Source organism: Myxocyprinus asiaticus, chromosome 1, assembly GCF_019703515.2.
Source record: "Myxocyprinus asiaticus isolate MX2 ecotype Aquarium Trade chromosome 1, UBuf_Myxa_2, whole genome shotgun sequence".
In the NCBI taxonomy this organism is placed as follows: domain Eukaryota; kingdom Metazoa; phylum Chordata; class Actinopteri; order Cypriniformes; family Catostomidae; genus Myxocyprinus; species Myxocyprinus asiaticus.
In genome coordinates this window covers 18,864,016-18,883,123 of record NC_059344.1, presented here as the reverse complement: position 1 = coordinate 18,883,123, position 19,108 = coordinate 18,864,016, and the positions used below count along the sequence as shown (strand labels likewise).

The 19,108-nt window shown below is 39.6% G+C and overlaps 1 pseudogene; it reads right to left on the bottom strand.

The window, feature by feature from the left end:
* Positions 1-723: 723 nt before the first annotated feature.
* On the bottom strand, positions 724-18,456 carry LOC127439631 (dynein axonemal heavy chain 2-like; annotated as a pseudogene).
* Between the last annotated feature and the right edge of the window lie 652 nt (positions 18,457-19,108).

Sequence of the window (19,108 nt, the reverse complement as noted above, 5' to 3'; positions counted from 1 at the left end):
TGAGGTGAATGAACTCGGCTGGTGAATTCAGCTCAATGAATAGAACCGCTCGGCTCCGAAGAGAAAATCTGAATGAGTGGTTGCATACCAGCTCCTTTTATACTAGTATGTCCAGGGGAGTGGCATGCAAATTCCACTCGCCAATTCCCATTGGCCTTTTTTCAAAAAGCAGAGGTGTTTGGGGCTCCCAAGAGTGACCCCCTTGTGTCACTACATCGACACAATGTTGGGTGAGTGACAGATAGGGAACTGGATATTCATTTCAGGGAAACAAGCAAAACTTGTCAAGACGTGCTATTTTTCATCTGAAAGATGCAATCTTTAAAAGACTAAGTTAGTAGATCTGCTCTGACCTTTTTTTAGCATGCTATCAAGTTTGCACATGTTTTTATACACGCAAACCCATAGTGTCGGTAACAGTAGTTGTAATGGTAGTAGTACTGGTGGTGATAATGATATGAACTAGTACAGAGCACAGCAGGGTTTAAGCAGAAATCATTCAATGAAGAAGCTTAATTATATTTCAAATGACTCCATATGTCACTGCTGACTGTAGAAACTCTCAAAGTTATGGTGTGTAAAGAAGAGGGGTGCTGCTGTAATACAGATCAATCCCAGTGCATTTCTAAGTGAAATGTGTAGAAAATTGAGCACAACTTGGACAGAAAGAGACAGAAACTGTGATTTAGCACTATAGTACTTGTGGTGGAGCTGGGAGGTGTGCTAGTAAAGCTCCTTCCAGGCCAGGCAGTACTGGATACATTCCTCCAGAATCTACTTGCTGGAGAACCCGTAACCCTGGAAGATCCTGTCCAGAGAGATCTCTCTACAGCACAGACGGGTGATCTCATTACTCATCTGCAAAAAGAAACACAAAACACACACTGTCTTTATACCTCTAATACAATACAAAACCACGGTATACATTCAGGGGAGACTGGGGCTAGTTGTCACACTTCTTCAGTAAATAATTTCTGCCTAGGCAAAAAAAATAATATATATATATATATATATATATATTTCACAGTTTTTGCCCAGGAAAATATATACAGTTTATTGAACACATGTTGACCTTTTGTGATGTCCAAAAGTGGGGTAAGTTGTCACAATGGAACCTGCCGATTAAACCAGTGGCATAGGTTTCATGTGAACATTTGGAGGGACACGTTCCCCCAATCACCCTCCCCAACACAACCACTAAAACAAAATTTACACCTCTCAATAAATCTACAGGTTTTCATGCATTAAACAGCCTATTATAGGTTTTTCAGCCAAATTTAATATAATACATTTATAAAGCACTTAATTCATTAAACAACAAAAACTGAAAAATTAACATACAAAGATATTGAAACATTGTTTTGGCAAAAATATTGTAATTAATAAATTGTATACATTTTTGGCACTGTCCCGATAAAAATGTGACACCTGAAAAATAACTTTGTCCTAAGAACACATTTAAACCTTTTGGTAAAACCCGGCTTCTGTATTATGGTTGACTCTTCCCTGAATGTACAGTATGCTAGTATCTGGGTCAGAAATTAAAAGGGGGCTCAGGGAAAAAATGACACCAAAATTAAAAATATGGGTGCAAAAAAATGCCCCTGATTTTATTTATTTTTTACATATTATATAGTTCTTAATATTCTACAAGTATTATAGTCCTAGTTTTACATGTCACATGAAATATGAGCTGATGGTGATTTAATGTTTAGGGTGGGGCAATAAATTCTCTCTTGAGAGTTTGAATTATTTGACATAAAAAGATGAAACAGAGTTTGTTTTATATGGTTAGACAACCTCATAAAAGGTAGAAAAACAAAATTGCCCTGAAAATCAAATCCAGGGAGAAAATAATGTCCCTTAATGTCAAAGTTGATGTGTCATGCAATGAGCCAGGAGAGAGATGCTGGTTGAACCCAAATGCAGTGTTATAATGAAGAATATAAAAATACAAATAACACAAGGCTTGGAAAAAACAAAAGGAACTATTTAGCTTCACTGCTACTATGGACAAGACCAGGAACAATTAAACATTGTTAAAAAGCAAAACAGCTGAATGCAATGATGGGGGACAAGTGAGGATGACTGGGCTTCTTGTGAAGTGTAGTACAGAAGGTAAATTCAAAATAAGAGTCTAGAAGATGGGGAAAATCACAGAACAGTTTGTGACAGAAACCCCCCCACCACCAAAAGGGCTGGGACTGGGTCAGGAGGCGGCCACAGGGCCCGGACTGGGTCAGGAGGCGGCCACAGGGCCCGGACTGGGTCAGGAGGCGGCCACAGGGCCCGGACTGGGTCAGGGGGTAGATCCACAGTTGGAACGGGCAGAGTCACAGGAGGAGCAAGGAACTGAATTCCAGGAGGAGGATCTGGAGGTGGAGTGGGCAGAGCCGCAGGGGAACCAGGGAATTGAGACTCAGGAGGAGGAATCACAGGAAGAGTGGGTATGACCGCTGGGGGCGGAGCCACGGAAGACTGAGGGCAGAGCCACCATGGTCAGGAGTGCTGGCAGTGACTGGGAAACAGCCAGACTTGCAATGCTGGCTGTGGGGCCACAGAAGGCCTGGAGGAGGGGGCCGTGGAATCCACTGCAAGAGGGTTGGCCTCCTCTATCACTCCTACAGTGAAGGCTGATCCACTAAATAAAGACATTAATTAATTGGGCCAGGGTTCAGGGACTTTTGCCAGAAGGCATGAGGGACTTCATTGGCTCACTCAAACCAATTTGGAAGAGGTCTTTCAACACCACATCATTGAAGTCCACCTCATTAGCCAATTCACAGAATTCTACGACATACTCTTCCAGTGAGCGATCCTCCCAACGCAGCTGGAAGAGTCTCACCGCTGGGGTTCATGTCTTCAGAGGTCTAGTCTTCTGTCACACAATGAACCAGGAGAGAGATGCTGGTTGAACCCAAATGCAGTGTTTTAATGAAGAAGAACATAAAAATACAAATAACACAAAGCTTGGAAAAACAAAGGAGCTATTTAGTTTCACTACTACTATGGACAGGACTAGACCTGGAACAATTAAACATGAAGGTATAAATAGGGGCACAAATGAAGGCAAACGCAAAACAGCTGAATACAATGATGGGGGACAGGTGAGGATGATGACTGGGCTTCTTGGGAAGCGTAGCACAGAAGGTAAATTCAAAATAAGAGTCTAGAAGACAGGGGAAAACACGGAACAGTTTGTGACAATATGATACTGACTAGTGTGGTTTGATTATGTTTACTTGTTCACCCAAGAGCTGTATCAAAAATATGACAGTTAAAATTTACTTTTGGTAGAATTCACAAAATTACTCTAATTTAAGAGAGTTTTAAACTAGGTGTTTGAAACCAACAAACAAAACCTCAGCTAGAGAAAAAACATTTGCACAGCCTTTTGGCTCCAAATTTTATCGTTACTGAGATATAGCACTTGTGACAACTAGTCATGGTCTCCTCTACTGTATATAGTATAGTACCCCAGCTTTTGTGCCCACTGTCACTTACACATTTACACCTTACAAAAACAGAGGTTGGTGTATAGAAATGAGTAAAAAAAAAAATTTAAAAAAAAAAAAGGAAAAAAAGAATGAAGACAAGGTAACAAAGAGGGGAAGAAAGTGTAATTATCAGGGATGATGCATTTAGTGGGGAATATGAAATGACAGACTCCCTTTCATTTCTCTGATCAGTGGCTTAATCCGACAGAAGAACACCAGACACGATGCTGAAACATGCATCAGTGAGAGAGAAAGAGAGCGTGAGAGAGTAACAAAGAAAGAAAGACAGTAGCTGAACATGTGTATGTGTGTGGAAAATAGAAAGATAAAATACTGTATGTCTGTTAGAGAACAATGTGGAAGAGCGAAAGAGAGAAGGAAAAGCATGTGTGCAAAGGTGTATGTGCATATGCACGCCATTCTGCAGTAATGTGTACTACACCCTGATTACAGTGCCTGGCAAATTCCAGTTTTAATGAAGCAGGCTCAAAACAAGAGGAAATTAAATTGATATGTAAATGACTCAAATTTCTCATTTAAGCAAAAGGTTAAGAGAGCCACAAAATTAACTAGCTTATGAGTTCATAATATTATTATTTATTTTTTTTATTTATTGTTTTTTTCTTTTTTCTTTTTTTTTTTTTTTTGCTCTCCTTCTTTTAGAGAAAAAAGAACCCTCTGTAAATGAAGACAACACATGTCCTGACGCCTGCGTCGCAAGAGATTTCTAAGGTTTTGTTCAATCAGACCCTTTGATTTTTTTTTGTCATTGCACCTCTTGAAAATCAGCATGCGGAGGCACATCTTACCTTAGGTGCAGGAAAAACGAGTCCCGGTCTTTCTTTGGGGAGCTGAAAGTAAGTTTTGGTGGACGTAGGAGGTAAGAATAGATGACAGGCACTGAGCTTAAGAATCCCCAGCAGATGGTTTCATATCAGGCAACAGACAGAGGGAAGCAGACAGCTTGAGGAGCCATGAATCTCATATACAAAATAACAATGAGGAATACTGGCAACCATTATTACAAATTATTCTATTGAAGGCCTCATGTACTTGAACTCTCTCTCTTTCCCTCTATTTTTTTCCTTTTGGTATTAAACAGAACAACAAACTGAAGTCAAAAGTCCATGCCCTGTAGCGCAAGCTCATTGGAAAATGATATTAAACCTGATGTAGGCTCTACGAGCTCAGAGAAATAGAATAGGGGGAAAAACAAGCCAAAAACAAATAAAGAAATGCTGAAGCCCTGAGGGAGAAGCAAGGAAATACACACAAAAGCACACATTGTGACTCAAATGCCCTCTCATTGGAAATTATTAGCTGGAAACCTCAGACTGGAAACTGAATCAGGAAAGCAAGTTCTGCTCCATCACTTTCTACATCCTCTCTTTCTCTCCTTCCACATAGCAAGCACAATAAAATGTTTCCCTGCTGAAATAATCAGTTTTCTTATGTTGTTTTATGCCATGGATGGGAGAAATCCTCTAAAGCATGTGAACAAAACAGGGGGGGTGTTGTACTTGCTTGTTTTGATTATTGGGGGGGTTACCTCCCCCCATCGCCCCTGGAATCTACACCCCTGAGTGCAAATATTAGGGCCCATTTCACGTTCATTAAACAAGACACTGCTAACATGCCACTGCACGCAGCCAATGACAACAGAGTGCAGGTTAGACTTTATGGACCATTTATATTTACAGTATATGGATGTTGATAGAAATTACTGTTATACAGTTTCCTCAATTTCTTCTAAAATGTTTCTTTTTGAATTTTGTATGGGGAAGTTGTTCCCCTTCAGTCCTATGTGAGCATGGGCCAAATCTGTGAACCAGGTACAAATATAAGTCATTGGGTATTAATAGAGCTTAGCCGGTGATTTACAGTATAATCACAGTACATTCATGCCACTGAGAAAAATGGCAACATTATTTCAAAGAATAACAATCAAAATCATAAAATCTCCACAGAGAGAGCTTATATCAATTGCTGGAATCTTTCACTCAGGCTAATAGAAATTCAATTTTCCACCAGGATTTTCAGGGAGTGTTGATGCATGTAAACTAGAAAAGGCTCTTTTTCCTTGCAGATGAAAACTTCTAATCTGGCTTCAAAAATCCTTTTAAAGGGACTAGAGCAGTTTTTGTAGCACAAGCACTCACATAACTCAATATAACTTTTCACATCAGACAGTCAATGTATTTTGCAGGGTAAAAATAAGGTGCAGAGAGCTTGCTTGACTGAACTGCAGGCATTTGACCTGGGTAAGAAAGTATGTATGTGTGTAAAGTTGTGTGTGTGGCTTAGCAAATGTACATTTCCAACAGAATAGCACCCTGTCTGCACCAGGCATATCTGTTGACGCTTTGTGACAGGTTGAGGTTGTCTACACTGTATGTGTTGAAGTGAACATTCTAAATGACAAGCAAAAAACACGGACTAATCAGCTGTGTGCTTGAATAGACTTCAGGAACTGTTACATGTGTAAATAACCTGTATCCTACTTTTTATTTATTATTATTATGGAAATCAAAAGGTTTAAACATTTATTTATTATCTAATTACTGATGTAATTTTATTGTTGCCAAAACTGTGTATACATGTGGTTAGAAAATATTATTTAAATTAGTAGACCAGAGACCTGAAACATCACAAGCTGGCTTTAAAGAGGTCAGGACATGAGGAATCAAATTTTCAAAAAAATCAAAAATCAAAAATCAAATCACTTTTATTGTCACACAGCCATATACACAAGTGCAATGGTGTGTGAAATTCTTGGGTGCAGTTCCGATCAACATAGCAGTCGTGACAGTGATGAGACATATACCAATTTACAATAAACATCAAATTTACACAACACAATTTAAAGTCTAATATACACATAATTACACACAATAGTATACAAATAATAACATACACTGTACAGTATACAATACACACAATATAGATACACATTATTCAATAAAAATAAAAATAAAAAGTATATATAGTATATATAGAATGTACAGTAGGTTGTATTGTACTGTACTGATATTCAGGCTGTCGGTTGATAGTAAGTTGTTAAGAGAGAATATAATATGATAATAATATAACTTATGACAGTCTGGTGTGAGATATAAGAGTAAGAGTAATAAAGTGCAGTGCTGATGTATTTGATCGTGGGAGATCAAGAGTTCAGAAGTCTGATTGCTTGGGGGAAGAAGCTATCATGAAGTCGGCTGGTGCGGGTCCTGATGCTGCGATACCGCCTGCCTGATGGTAGCAGTGAGAACAGCCCATGGCTCGGGTGGCTGGAGTCTCTGATGATCCTCCGAGCTTTTTTCACACACCGCCTGGTATATATGTCATGGAGGGAAGGAAGCTCACCTCCGATGATGTGTCTGGCAGTTCGCACCACCCTTTGCAGTGCTTTGCGGTTGTGGGCTGTGCTATTGCCATACCAGGCGGAGATGCAGCCAGTCAGGATGCTCTCTACAGTGCAGGTGTAGAACCGTGTGAGGATGTGGCGGTTCATTCCAAACTTCCTCAGCCGTCTCAGGAAGAAGAGGCACTGATGAGCCTTCTTCACAACGACTTCAGTGTGGATGGACCATGTGAGTTCCTCAGTGATGTGGACACCCAGGAACTTGAAGCTGCTGACTCTCCTCCACTGGTGCTCCATTGATGGTGATGGGACTGTGTTCTCTGTCTTTTCTTCTGAAATCCACCACAAGCTCCTTTGTCTTACTGACGTTGAGGGAGAGGTTGTGCTCCTGACACCAGTGTGTCAGAGTGTGCACCTCCTCTCTGTAGGCTGTTTCATCATTGTCAGTGATCAGACCTACCACCATCGTGTCATCAGCAAACTTAATGATGGCAGGATCCAGTTGTCCAGGTTCCAGCTGCACAGCGAGCTGTTTAAGCCCAGAGCCTGGAGTTTCTCATCAAGCTTGGAGGGCACTATGGTGTTGAACGCTGAGCTGTAGTCTACAAACAACATTCTCACATAAGTGTTCTTTTTTTCCAGGTGGGAGAGAACAGTGTGTATTTTAGATGCAATGGCATCATCAGTGGAGCGGTTGTTGCAGTAAGCAAACTGCAATGGGTCTAGAGAGAGACACCAGTCATTTAAGCAAGTGATTTTTGATTGCTTTGGAACAGGCACAATGGTGGATGTTTTAAAGCATGTAGGGACTACAGACAAAGAGAGGGAAAGGTTGAAAATGTCCGTAAAAACACCAGCCAGCTGGTTCGCGCACGCTCTGATGACGTGGCCCGGAATGCCATCTGGACCCACGGCTTTGGGGATATTCACCCGTCGGAGGATCGGTTTACATCCGCTACAGAGACAGAGAGTGAACTAACCTCTGTAGCTTTGGCCGCGAGAGCTTTCTCCGCGAGGGTGGTGTTATTTCCTGCAAAACGAGCATAAAAAGTATTTAGCTCATCCAGGAGAGAGGCAGCAGTGTTCATGGTGGAGTTTTTATTCCCTTTAAAGTCCGTGATGATGTTAATTCCCTGCCACATGCTTCTAGAGTTGGTGGTGTTAAACTGTCCTTCAATCTTGTTCCTGTACTGGCGTTTTGCTGTTCTGATAGTTTTTTGGAGGGCATAACTGGCTTGTTTAAGCTCCTCCACGTTCCCGGAATTAAAAGCAGAGGTCCGCACATAAAGTGCCGCGCGAACATCGCTATTAATCCATGGCTTCTGGTTCGGATAGATCCGTATTGTTCTGGTCGGAACGACGTCCTCTATGCACTTTCTGATGAAACACATTACGCTATCAGCGTAAAACTCGATGTTGTCATCAAAGGCAGACCGGAACATCTCCCAGTCCGCATGATCAAAACAGTCTTGCAGTGTAGAGTCTGACTGGTCTGACCAGCACTGGATTGTTCTGAGGGTAGCTGCTTCCTGTTTCAGTTTCTGCCTGTAAGCGGGCAGAAGCAGAATGGAAGAGTGGTCCGATTTGCCAAATGGTGGGCGGGGGAGGGATTTGTAGCCATCCCGGAAGGGAGAGTAGCAATGGTCCAAAACCTGGTCCCCTCGTGTGTTGAAACTAATGTGTTGGTGGTATTTTGGTGCGACTGATTTGAAACTGGCTTTATTAAAGTCCACGGTCACAATGAACGCGGCCTCAGTGTGCGCGGTTTCCTGTTTGCTTATAATCCCATACAGTTCCTTGAGTTCCCGGTCTGTGTCGGCTTGTGGCGGGATGTACACAGCAGTGATAATGACCGCTGTGAATTCCCTCGGTAGCCAGAATGGTCGACACAGAAGCATGAGAAATTCCAGATCAGGAGAGCAGAAAGACTTGATAGAATGTACGTTCCTCTGATCACACCAGGATTTGTTGATCATAAAACATACACCACCACCTCTGCTTTTACCTGAGAGGTCTTTCGCTCTGTCCGCTCGGTGCACGGAGAACCCAATGGCTGAGTCTGGAATCTCCGCAGACATTCAAGTTTCCGTAAGGCAAATAATGCAGCAGTCCCTCATGTCTCGTTGGAAAGAGTTCCGCGCTTTCAGCTCACAGAGCTTGTTATCCAGAGACTGAACTTTTGCCAATCCTGATGACTGCTCACAGAGAAAGAATAATGAACTTCGAACAGCTGTAATAATGCATTAAACCAAAGAAACTGCATGTAACGAATATTAAACAAGAAAACACACAAAACAAACCCTAATCTCTTTATACATTGACTTTTATTAGTGCCGACAGACTGTAAGTGCAGCTTATGTATGTGCGCCATTGAGCCTATGCGCATCTCATTCACTGACCCTTGCTACAGCGCTCATCTGTGACCGTTTCAATGTATTACTTATTAAATGTGCCGGTTTAATTTTTGTTTGGACTTGTTTTAATCACAATGCTGTGATGTAAGTAAAGATGTGCTATTTCCCACATTCTGTTTATGTTTCATGAATACACGAAAACGATTGCCCCCAAGTAACATACATACATGTTTTTCTTGCATTTTCATTTATTGCCTCATGAAACAAACAGAATATGGGAAATGGCATGTCGTTACTTACAGCAGATGACTAAAACCAGTCCCAAAACAATGTAACAGGATGCAAAAATGTTGAAATAATTTTCACAGAGCAACATGAGCTTGTGTATGCGCACACGTACTGTCACTTGAGACTGCCCAGGTCTCTACCTGAAGGAAAGACGCCGAAGGCAGTCAATTTCAGCCGCAAGTAAATGAACCGTAACAAAGTATCGGTGAAAATATTGGCAGTAATTCTATTATTGGCGCGATAATAATATTTAGATTTTCTCGGTTATCGGCCAATAACATATCGGCCGCCAATATATCGTGCATCCCTAAAAGTTATTTAAATTGATAAAAAATAAAATTTATGGCAAAAAGATTCACACGTTTGGTTAGTAAATTTTATTTTATTTTTTTTTTTATTATTTCAGACAAATGGGATATTATAATGGCTGGAGTAGATCTGCAGCACCTCAGCAATGAAACTGGGCATCCGTTTACTGTTGAACGCTTCCAGTGCAGACATCTTAAATTATTTTAATGGCATATACTTGCATTTGAACGGACTCACCACTCATGGACGGTCTAGGAATATGCCTGTGTTTTTGATTAGAAGGTGCTATATACATATATACAGTATGTTAATTAATTAATTAATTTATAATTAATTAATTAATTAATTAATAAAGCTCTACTTACTAGAGGGTTGGCACTGTAATAACCAGCAGAGCTTTTAGAGTTCGTATCAAAGGAATAGTTAACCCAAAATCGTTCCCATTTCTTTTCTTATGCGGAACACAAAAGGACATGTTTCAGTGAATATCGTGGTCCATCTTTTCAAAGCAAATGGCAGTTCATAGTTATTCCCTTTAAATTCAAAAATCAAAGTATGAGAGTTCATGAGAGAAGCTCATTCACAGTGGCATGCGTGTTTACGTGAGAACTTGTGCTGTTTTCAGCGCTAAACAATGCAAGTGGTCACGTGATCATGCAAGCCACTGTGAGCAAGCTTCTCTCATAGCGCTCATGAACGTCCAACATATGGCACGATTTTCAGTGAAAAATGATATAAATCTTATTTCTTCAGAAGACTTGGAGTATGACACGTGTCGCATGGACAACTTTTATGATACTTTTGTGTCCTTTTTTTAAGCTTTATAGTAAGTCCCTATCAACTCTTGTATTTTATTGAAAATACAGGTCGGAATATTCAATAAAACGTCTCCTTTTGTGTTCCCCATAAGAGAGACAGTCATACAGGTTTGGAATGACATGAGAATAAGTAAATGATGACAGACTTTTCATTTTGGGTGAAATATTCCTTTAAGTTTGAACAAAAGGAAACTTTTAATCAGTAAGATTCTCCAGATTCTCTTGTTTTACTTATTTAGCCTGTGCAGTTCAAAGGTGCAAATATGACCTCACAGAATAAAAATGGCCCTTTGGAAAACAACTGCAGACTCAATGTGGGTATTTCAGTGTGCACTCACAACTTACTCCTCGGGAAAAAATTAGAGCAAATGTTTTTGTAGCAGCCGATTTGCCTTGAAGTGTTTTCAAAGAAGAGAATGAAAGAGAGAAAAAAGAAAAATGAAATGGACAAAAAAAAAAGAAAGAAACAAAGTGGCAGTGGTACTATGTGATTCCTGCAGAGGAAGGGTCAGAGCGTAATTACAGAAGGTTAAACGGTTTCCCTGATGCTCTCAAGGAGCGAGGGATGGAAATGAAAAGCAAGTGAAGCGATGCGAGGCGGCGGTGTAACGACGCAAGGCCCCGCTGCTCTGATCTGAAGAACACGTGTTATATGTGCTACACAACTGCTGCTGATAGCTTATCTGTGCCACAGAACCCAGAGCAATTCAAACTTTGATGTGCCGGAAGGAAGGGGAGGGGGGTGTGGAGATCTAGTGTGACTGTACAGATTTTTGGGTTCCACTGAGAGATGTTTTGTGGGAGTGAATAGGTTTAGGGAAAACCTCTGAACATGCAAGCTCAGCTGATTCATGCACAACTATGGGGGACGTGATTGATCTGTCAGTCCAGACAGAAGGAGGGTGTGTCTGGTTGTGCATAACAATGAAAAAGTGCAGTGAATCAGTCTTCATTGTAACAGCATTGAAAACAAAATCAGTCATGTCATGTCATATATAGATAACACATCATATAATGTACACACATTCACATATTGGACTGCAGGTTGGCATTTTGTCAATGCTGATGTAATGTTGACTGTAGCCATGGAGGTTCATGTTAAACAGAGGTACCTTGCAGAACAGGGCCATGATCCTGTCACAGTTATTGTAGTAGCATGAGTTGACCCATATCACATGAATGAGGTTGAGCATGTGATCAGGTTTGGGTGGTATCTCATGAGGTTTGAGCTGAGCTAGCTCCTCACAAGGCTCTTTCAGTAGAGAGAGAAAGGAGATATTCGACTGGGCCTGCAAAGAGCTATCCTGGTGGAGAATAAAACAAAATTAAAATTCAGTATTGATTTTAGTGTCAAAATTCTGTTTCAAAAATTCACCTTCATTTAATACTGTGGTACAGGTACCTTGGACTACTTAACTGATGGAAGTTGGTTAATATATGGTGGAGATATTAGTAAAGGTGGAAAGAATTGTCAACTGTAAACCTTGTTGTCATTACTGGAAAAATCAAGTTGTCTTTATTAAACATTACTTGAAATGTCATGTTTTGGGCACATAACTCAAATATCTACTGTATATTCCTTGAACATATTCATCTTAAAATCTATAGAATTAAGACTTGAAGTGTTAATAACACAAACGATTGTGTACAAGATTAAGGCTATGGGGAATACCCAAAATCCCTTGCACTTGACTTATTTATTTATGTTTCCTTGGTCAAAGGGATCATATGGGTGCATTTAAATAGTTGTTATTAAGAAGTCATAGAGGTTTTAGCTCTTTTGTAGTATTTTTATGTTGTTTTGATGAAAATAGTTGTTTCGTGTGATGACACCATATAATCACCATTAAATTATTGGTTATAATCTTCTTTATTTGAGCTGTGATATTGTATGATATTAGTTTGAGTCAATTCAACTAAAAGTATTAAGCAGAGACAACAATATTTAAATAGCAAAACTGAGTTAAGTCTACTTGCATCTAGTTACCGTAACTTAATAGTTAAGTTCATTCTATATGAACACCAAGTTAAGTGAATTTATAGTAACTACACTAGTTTTGGAGACGTTATTTCTCTATCGACTGAGTAAAGCCCACTTATCAGTGTAGGATTGAGATAAGTGCCATACGATAAACAATCTCTGCTCGAACATTTATTTAAAACTTCATTTAACACCTAAACCAAGTCAGGTACATTTGGTTTAATGCAGTTTAAAAAACATTAATTCACATTATCCCAATTTAACTCATCTAAAGTTCTGGAACACAGTTCAGTGATATCTGAGTAACGTTAAAGGGATAGTTCACCCAAAAATTTTAATTCTGTCATCATTTACTAACACTCATGTCTTTTCAAACATGTATGACATTCTTTCTTTTGCGGAACACAAAATGAGAAGGTCTTTTCAATACTATAGAACAGGGGCAACCTATGGAGGGGTAATCAGTGGCACGCCAGCAATAGCGAGAGAGAAGTAGATTATTTTATTTATATAAATTCCGCACCTGCATTCCAATCTACATCTTGATTTAATCATTCCTCTTGATCACGCAGCGTGTTTTCGTGAGCTGAATGGGAAGCTAAACAAAAGTTAAAATGTGACAAGACTGCAGTATACCCAACAGATTTGTGCAGTGCATGCAAGCCATTCGCGCATCATGAGCAGGCAGCACTTCACTTTCGGTTAATCGCACGAGTAAACACGTGCGTACCTTGGTCAGGCTGTGCGGATGACAGCCTACATTCCGTGTTTCATCTGTTTCTTTTTGCTTTCAGAACAACACGTCATGTAATAAGGAAAACACCACTTTTAATCCTTGAGGTTTCCAACCCAGCATACAGGTACACCCTCCTCAAACCATAGTCACACTCAAAATTACATTAAACGATTAAAAGAGAAAACATAAACCCACATCGTTGGGTTAAAAAATCAGAGTCTATTCAAAATATTAATTAAAACTGGAAATAAAGTTTTAGGATTTTGCAAGTGCGGTTCACCGAAAAGGGCTAAATAGTTGATTGGCTTGTGATGCATGAATGGCTTGCACGTGCAGCGTGAGTCTCGTCACACTTTAATAGTGTTTAGCCCCCCATTCAGCTGATGAAAACATGCTGCGTGATCATGATGTAGACTGGAATGCAGGTGCAAAAAATTTCTTATAAATAAAATGGCCCGCTTCTCTCTCGCTGTTGATTGCGTGCTAGTGATTACCTATCTCTGTGTGATTTAGTAAAATGTAGTATGACATAATATAAGAAATATTTAAGATTCCACACAATTTCGTGATCAGTAATCAAATAAGCAAATTTGTGACATTAAGTGTTAACTCATTTTGTACAAAAGGACTGGATTTCTTTCACTGAAGCACTTTCACATGACGCTCTGTGAAAATTCACATGCAAGATCATGATTATATCATAATCATTGGGTTTTGCTCAAATTTTTTACTCAAGCTGTTGTGCTAATAATATCATTTGTAATGAAAAATAAACAAATAAATCAGAAAAATGCAAAATAGAAAAAAATGTCAGTGGCTGTCAGCACAGCCAGTGACCAGGAAAAAAAAATGGCACTCCATGTCAAAAAGGTTGCCGACCCCAGCTATAGAGATACTACTGTATATACCATATGTTGCCAAGTGGAGAAATTTCATGTAATTTAACTCTAGACATAAACTGGATGTGGCCTCTTTAAGAACCAGAGTTTTGCAACACTGGAGTTTTGCGGCACCTGCTTTCCGGCACTCTCTCGTGTTAGAAGCGTGAGAACATACATTGTGCAAGAGAGCTCCTGGTTTTGTTCATCAGTTGATCATTCTTTGGGTAATTATAAAGTTTTACACAAAATGTTGTAACATTACATTAGGTATGTGTTCACACGAGTCGTGTGTTTAAGTTGAGTGTTGTTATGGGTTTATTTTTGAAGGGTGCATATGGATTACATGTGTGGAGTCTGACCATGTTTGGTGCACACATGTGAGGACTGGGTATGTAAATTTAGAATTGATCATATCTATGATTTATAGCCCAACAGAAAGAAAGTCATATGGTTTTGAAACAACATGATGGTGAGGTAAAGATGACAGACATTTTTAGGTGAACTATTAATTTACCATGACTTGCCCAAGCAGGACATGGTCTTGGTTCAACATCCTTGTTGGTCCTGGAACAACACTCTGATCAACCAATCAGATTTTAGGTTTAGGGTTAGGTATAAGACTAGAGTAATGGGCTTCAAAAACATGATTGTTAGATAAAGTACGTTGATCCAGGAACACATTCTACTTGGCTAAATCACATTAAGCTGAATGACACTATTTAAAAAAAAGTGTTTTGCTAGCTGTTATGCAGCAATGACCAAGCAATATAGCTGAGTAAACAACTTCACTATTACAAGCATCCAATGGGTGCCACAGAAGGTCAAATAGGCCTGATGTTTAATTATTTCACTGTAATCACATTGATTTTTCACAGCCTTTGGAGATTCTATTAAATGAAGGATGGCAGTTGCTGCAGCCCTGCAGTTTTGCACAGTATGAAGTTAGAGTCATAACAATCAGGAAAAAAAGGGATGTGTTCTCCACCGCAGGACCAGCTTTTTATATCTAAACCCCAATCTCAAGTCATTATAAGAACAACCATAAAACTGGTCTAAAATCAGTGTTAAAGGGCAATGAGGGTGTGACATTGAGCGCTGAAGTAGAGCTGACAGACATGCTCCGTCTCCCGTTTAAACGAGAAGCCAGGCCAACTCGTAATAGCCGAGCCTGAATGTGATACGGCCTCATTTCCGAGGGGTGAGGAAAAGTCATTCAGAAGCTGCATATAAATCATCAACAGCAAGAGAATGTTCTTGTTCAGCCCATTACCCTTCAGCTCAATTCCTGCCATGTAGCCTGCACGTATTTTCACATATCCGTGGACACACACACACACACAGACACTCAGATGTACCTGGATCTGCTTGGCTAATTTATAGAATGCTGGGATGTAGGCAGACTTCGAGAGCTGCAAAATTGCCTGTATATGACAGAATCCTGGTTTCTGCAGCTGCTGACTGATGCTGGCTAGATCAGCACAGCGGCTCTTCCAGAAGGAGATCTCCTCCAGAGGTCCTGAGCTATCTTTCATCTCACCCATCTCCTGAGCATTCAACACTTCTTTTATTTGACGCATCCAGTGGATCATCACCACTGAGTGTGAGAGAGAGAAAAAGAGAGAGAAAGTTTGGCTTTGAGAGGAGCTGTATTCTGCTTAAAGGTGCTTTAAACGATTTTCTTATGCTAAATGTACCTTCTCCCTAAAAAAGATATCACACTGATATACCTGTCCTGAGATATCTCACCAGTCTCTGAAACAGCACTAGACTGTGTAAAGAACAACAAAAATGTGACTGCAGGCCGCTATCACATTCTTTAAACAGCCAATAAGAAGACTTTGATGTGCTTTCAGCCTCTCAATATTTCTTTTGCTGGTTCTCATAGTGTAGCATTTGAAGCGATCATTTAGATTCAACAGCATATTTAGATTCAGAACAGTTGTCAGTTGAGGGCACTATTTTGCTACCGCTGTTTTGACCCTGAGAAGATGCACTGCTGTTCTTGTGCTCAGTGTTGGTCTCAATGGTACATTTCCCCTAAGGAAAGAGAGGATGTGTTTAATTGAACGGTTCAGTCTCGTTGGAGTTCCAGAATGGCTAAAATCCTTCATAGTACCTTTAAACATGTTTGATGATTAGGTCTGCATGGAATTTTGGTGCATTCACATCATGTTGGAATTACCGTAATTAAGAGATTCCGACTTGTAAAACTCGTTCACGTCTTCGCAGAGCTCGTAAAGTTGTAAACTCAGAATTCTATGAAGGCTTTGACTTAATAGTCATGACGTCATGAGAAAAGAACCAATATGGTAGCGGCCTCAACAGTTAAAGGTAGCGAACACATATTTCTGTTTGATATGCCATCTTATTATGCCAACGTTACCTGGAGCGTTTTCTTCGTTCTGAAAAATATTGCAACAACATATCAAGGTGAATTAATTAAATGATGTAGTGATAAATATTTTGCTTTTATCAATAACAAAGCCATTTTGGCATTATGAGTGTTGTCATTAGAAACAAATACCTTCCAAATTCCCAAGACATGAACGGCTCTGAGTAGAACCTCCGAATTGCCATCTCGTAATTCCATAGAATTTAAACCATCATTTACAAAGTAAATTTTTAGTTCTTCATTAAAATATTTAGCCTAATTTGGTCATTCTTTTAGCTACCATAATAGCACTCTGGACTCTTTCCAGATTTCCCTCCATAATCAGTGCAGAAAATGTGAAAAAATGCGTAGATTTCATGTGGATCTACTGGATGGCCCAACTCAGCCTCTGTAACAGGAGTTGTTAAGTCAACATGAAACGGCATTAAAAACATATTTTTATCCTGCAATATGACATATTTCATAGTGGAATCTATGGATTTTTTCCATCGGGATTTGGACCATGACAATGGGTGTTCCATACCACATTGGAGCCAGACATGTGAGTTTGCATACTGAGGACTACTCTCTGAAACATCACTGACACCCAATTTTGAAGAGGCTTTCTGATAGGAGACATGGAGGCTGAAGGTTAAATTCATCCCCAAGAGCATCTCAACCTACCTCAATGTTATCACTACTTTTTCAAATCTCTCTCTCTCTCTCTCTCTCTCTCTCTCTCTCTCTCTCTCTCTCTCTCTCTCTCTCTCTCTATATATATATATATATATATATATATTTTTTTTTTGCTATTATTGCTTTACTTTATTACATGTACTTTGAACACCATTAAATTACTACATTAACTACTGGCAAGATTTAGAAAGGCTGCATTACCTTCACCAAAAGCCTAAAACAATGCTTATATAGCTTTTTGGATATTGCTCAACATTATTTCTGGACAAGCTGACGTCAATCGAAATAATAATAATAATAATAATAATAATAATAATAATTTCACTAGCAGAGCAGGTGATTACATTTTGAAGAATGATAATGAAGACAAACATTTTTTTCTTCGAAACAACATGCACTGATGAATCATGCATAAGAGGAACGTGTGATCGTGTAAACAGAGTTCGAATAAAAGGAATGTGTATTATGGAAATATTTTTCTTAAAAAAAGAGTCAATTTTGAGTTAATGTTGACTTTAACACAGTCGAGAAATTTTAAATAAAAATGCTTGGAGGACAAAGAGTCCTTTGCTCTGCTGCCTGCTGTAGAAAAAAAATAAAAAAATAAAAAAATACTAATTTAATGGAGTATCCATCAAACTGTGCCCTGAACTTTTTCTTTAAAAACATATCTCCAGAATCAAAGTGCCCCGAGTATGTCCCTTTAACCCTGGACCCCTCCCCGAACGCCAAATTTAATAAAGACTGCTTTAACTGTCTTATAGCAGCATGGCAGTGATGAATTGAATTATCCCTTTATTTTCGCCCGTCAGCTGTGGTTACTGTATAAATCACGCTTACAGGCTTGAGCCACGGACTGTCATGGTAGATGTAATTTCCTGCATACGTACTGTTCACACTGTTCATTCTTCACAGTTCACCCCATCAGAAAATATTCAAGCCCTCGCACTCCTATCTACACACAAGCACACAGGCATACACACACATGACCAGAGTCTTACTCTCCAGTCTGTACACCAGCTCCTTGTTCATAACACCTTCCTTTGGGCTGTGCTGCAAGGCCTCCAGAGGAATGTACAGGGCTGTGCTGCCCAGCAGTTTAAATCTGTTGTCTGGGGAGAAGAACAATACTTGGACATCAGTAATCCGATCAGTAAGTGCCATCCATACCCACCTCCTCCAGCAACATCAAGTACAGACAGCACATCATTACGTACACCATAAACTCCTGTGTTCACACTGTGGTCACACTAGGCTTTTAGCATGCAAAATTACTTTGAATGATACAACAAACTACATGCTCTAGGGCTTCGGTTTTCAGTAAATAGTAAATAACTAACAATATTATTTTCACAATGCTAAAATATAACATTTACTCCACTTTCCTGTAACAATATAAAACTATGCAGCTTTGAAATATGTATTCTTTTTATTGAGCTAAGAGGTCAGTCTGTAACATTTCAATCATTAATTGGTCACACATTAACTCGTCCAACAAAACTTCAATTTTGCTAAGCAGAGGAATGCAAAATTTCTTTGCATTGGTTTGCGTTTTTGGTGTCCCACGTTGGGATACCTACAAATGGGAGTGAATGTAGCCTAGTGTGACCGCACCTTCACTGCTGTGGACAGCAAATCCAGCCCACATTACAGTGCATAAAAGGTAAACACAACAGAAGTTTACACCGACTCTTTTATGCTTGTGTGGCATGTGTGAGCTGTCACAAATGGTTAAATGTATTCTTTTCTTTTGCTTTGGTGCTTTTTCCAGCATTGCTCCTTCAATGCTGGACATCAAAACAGTGCTTATTGCAAC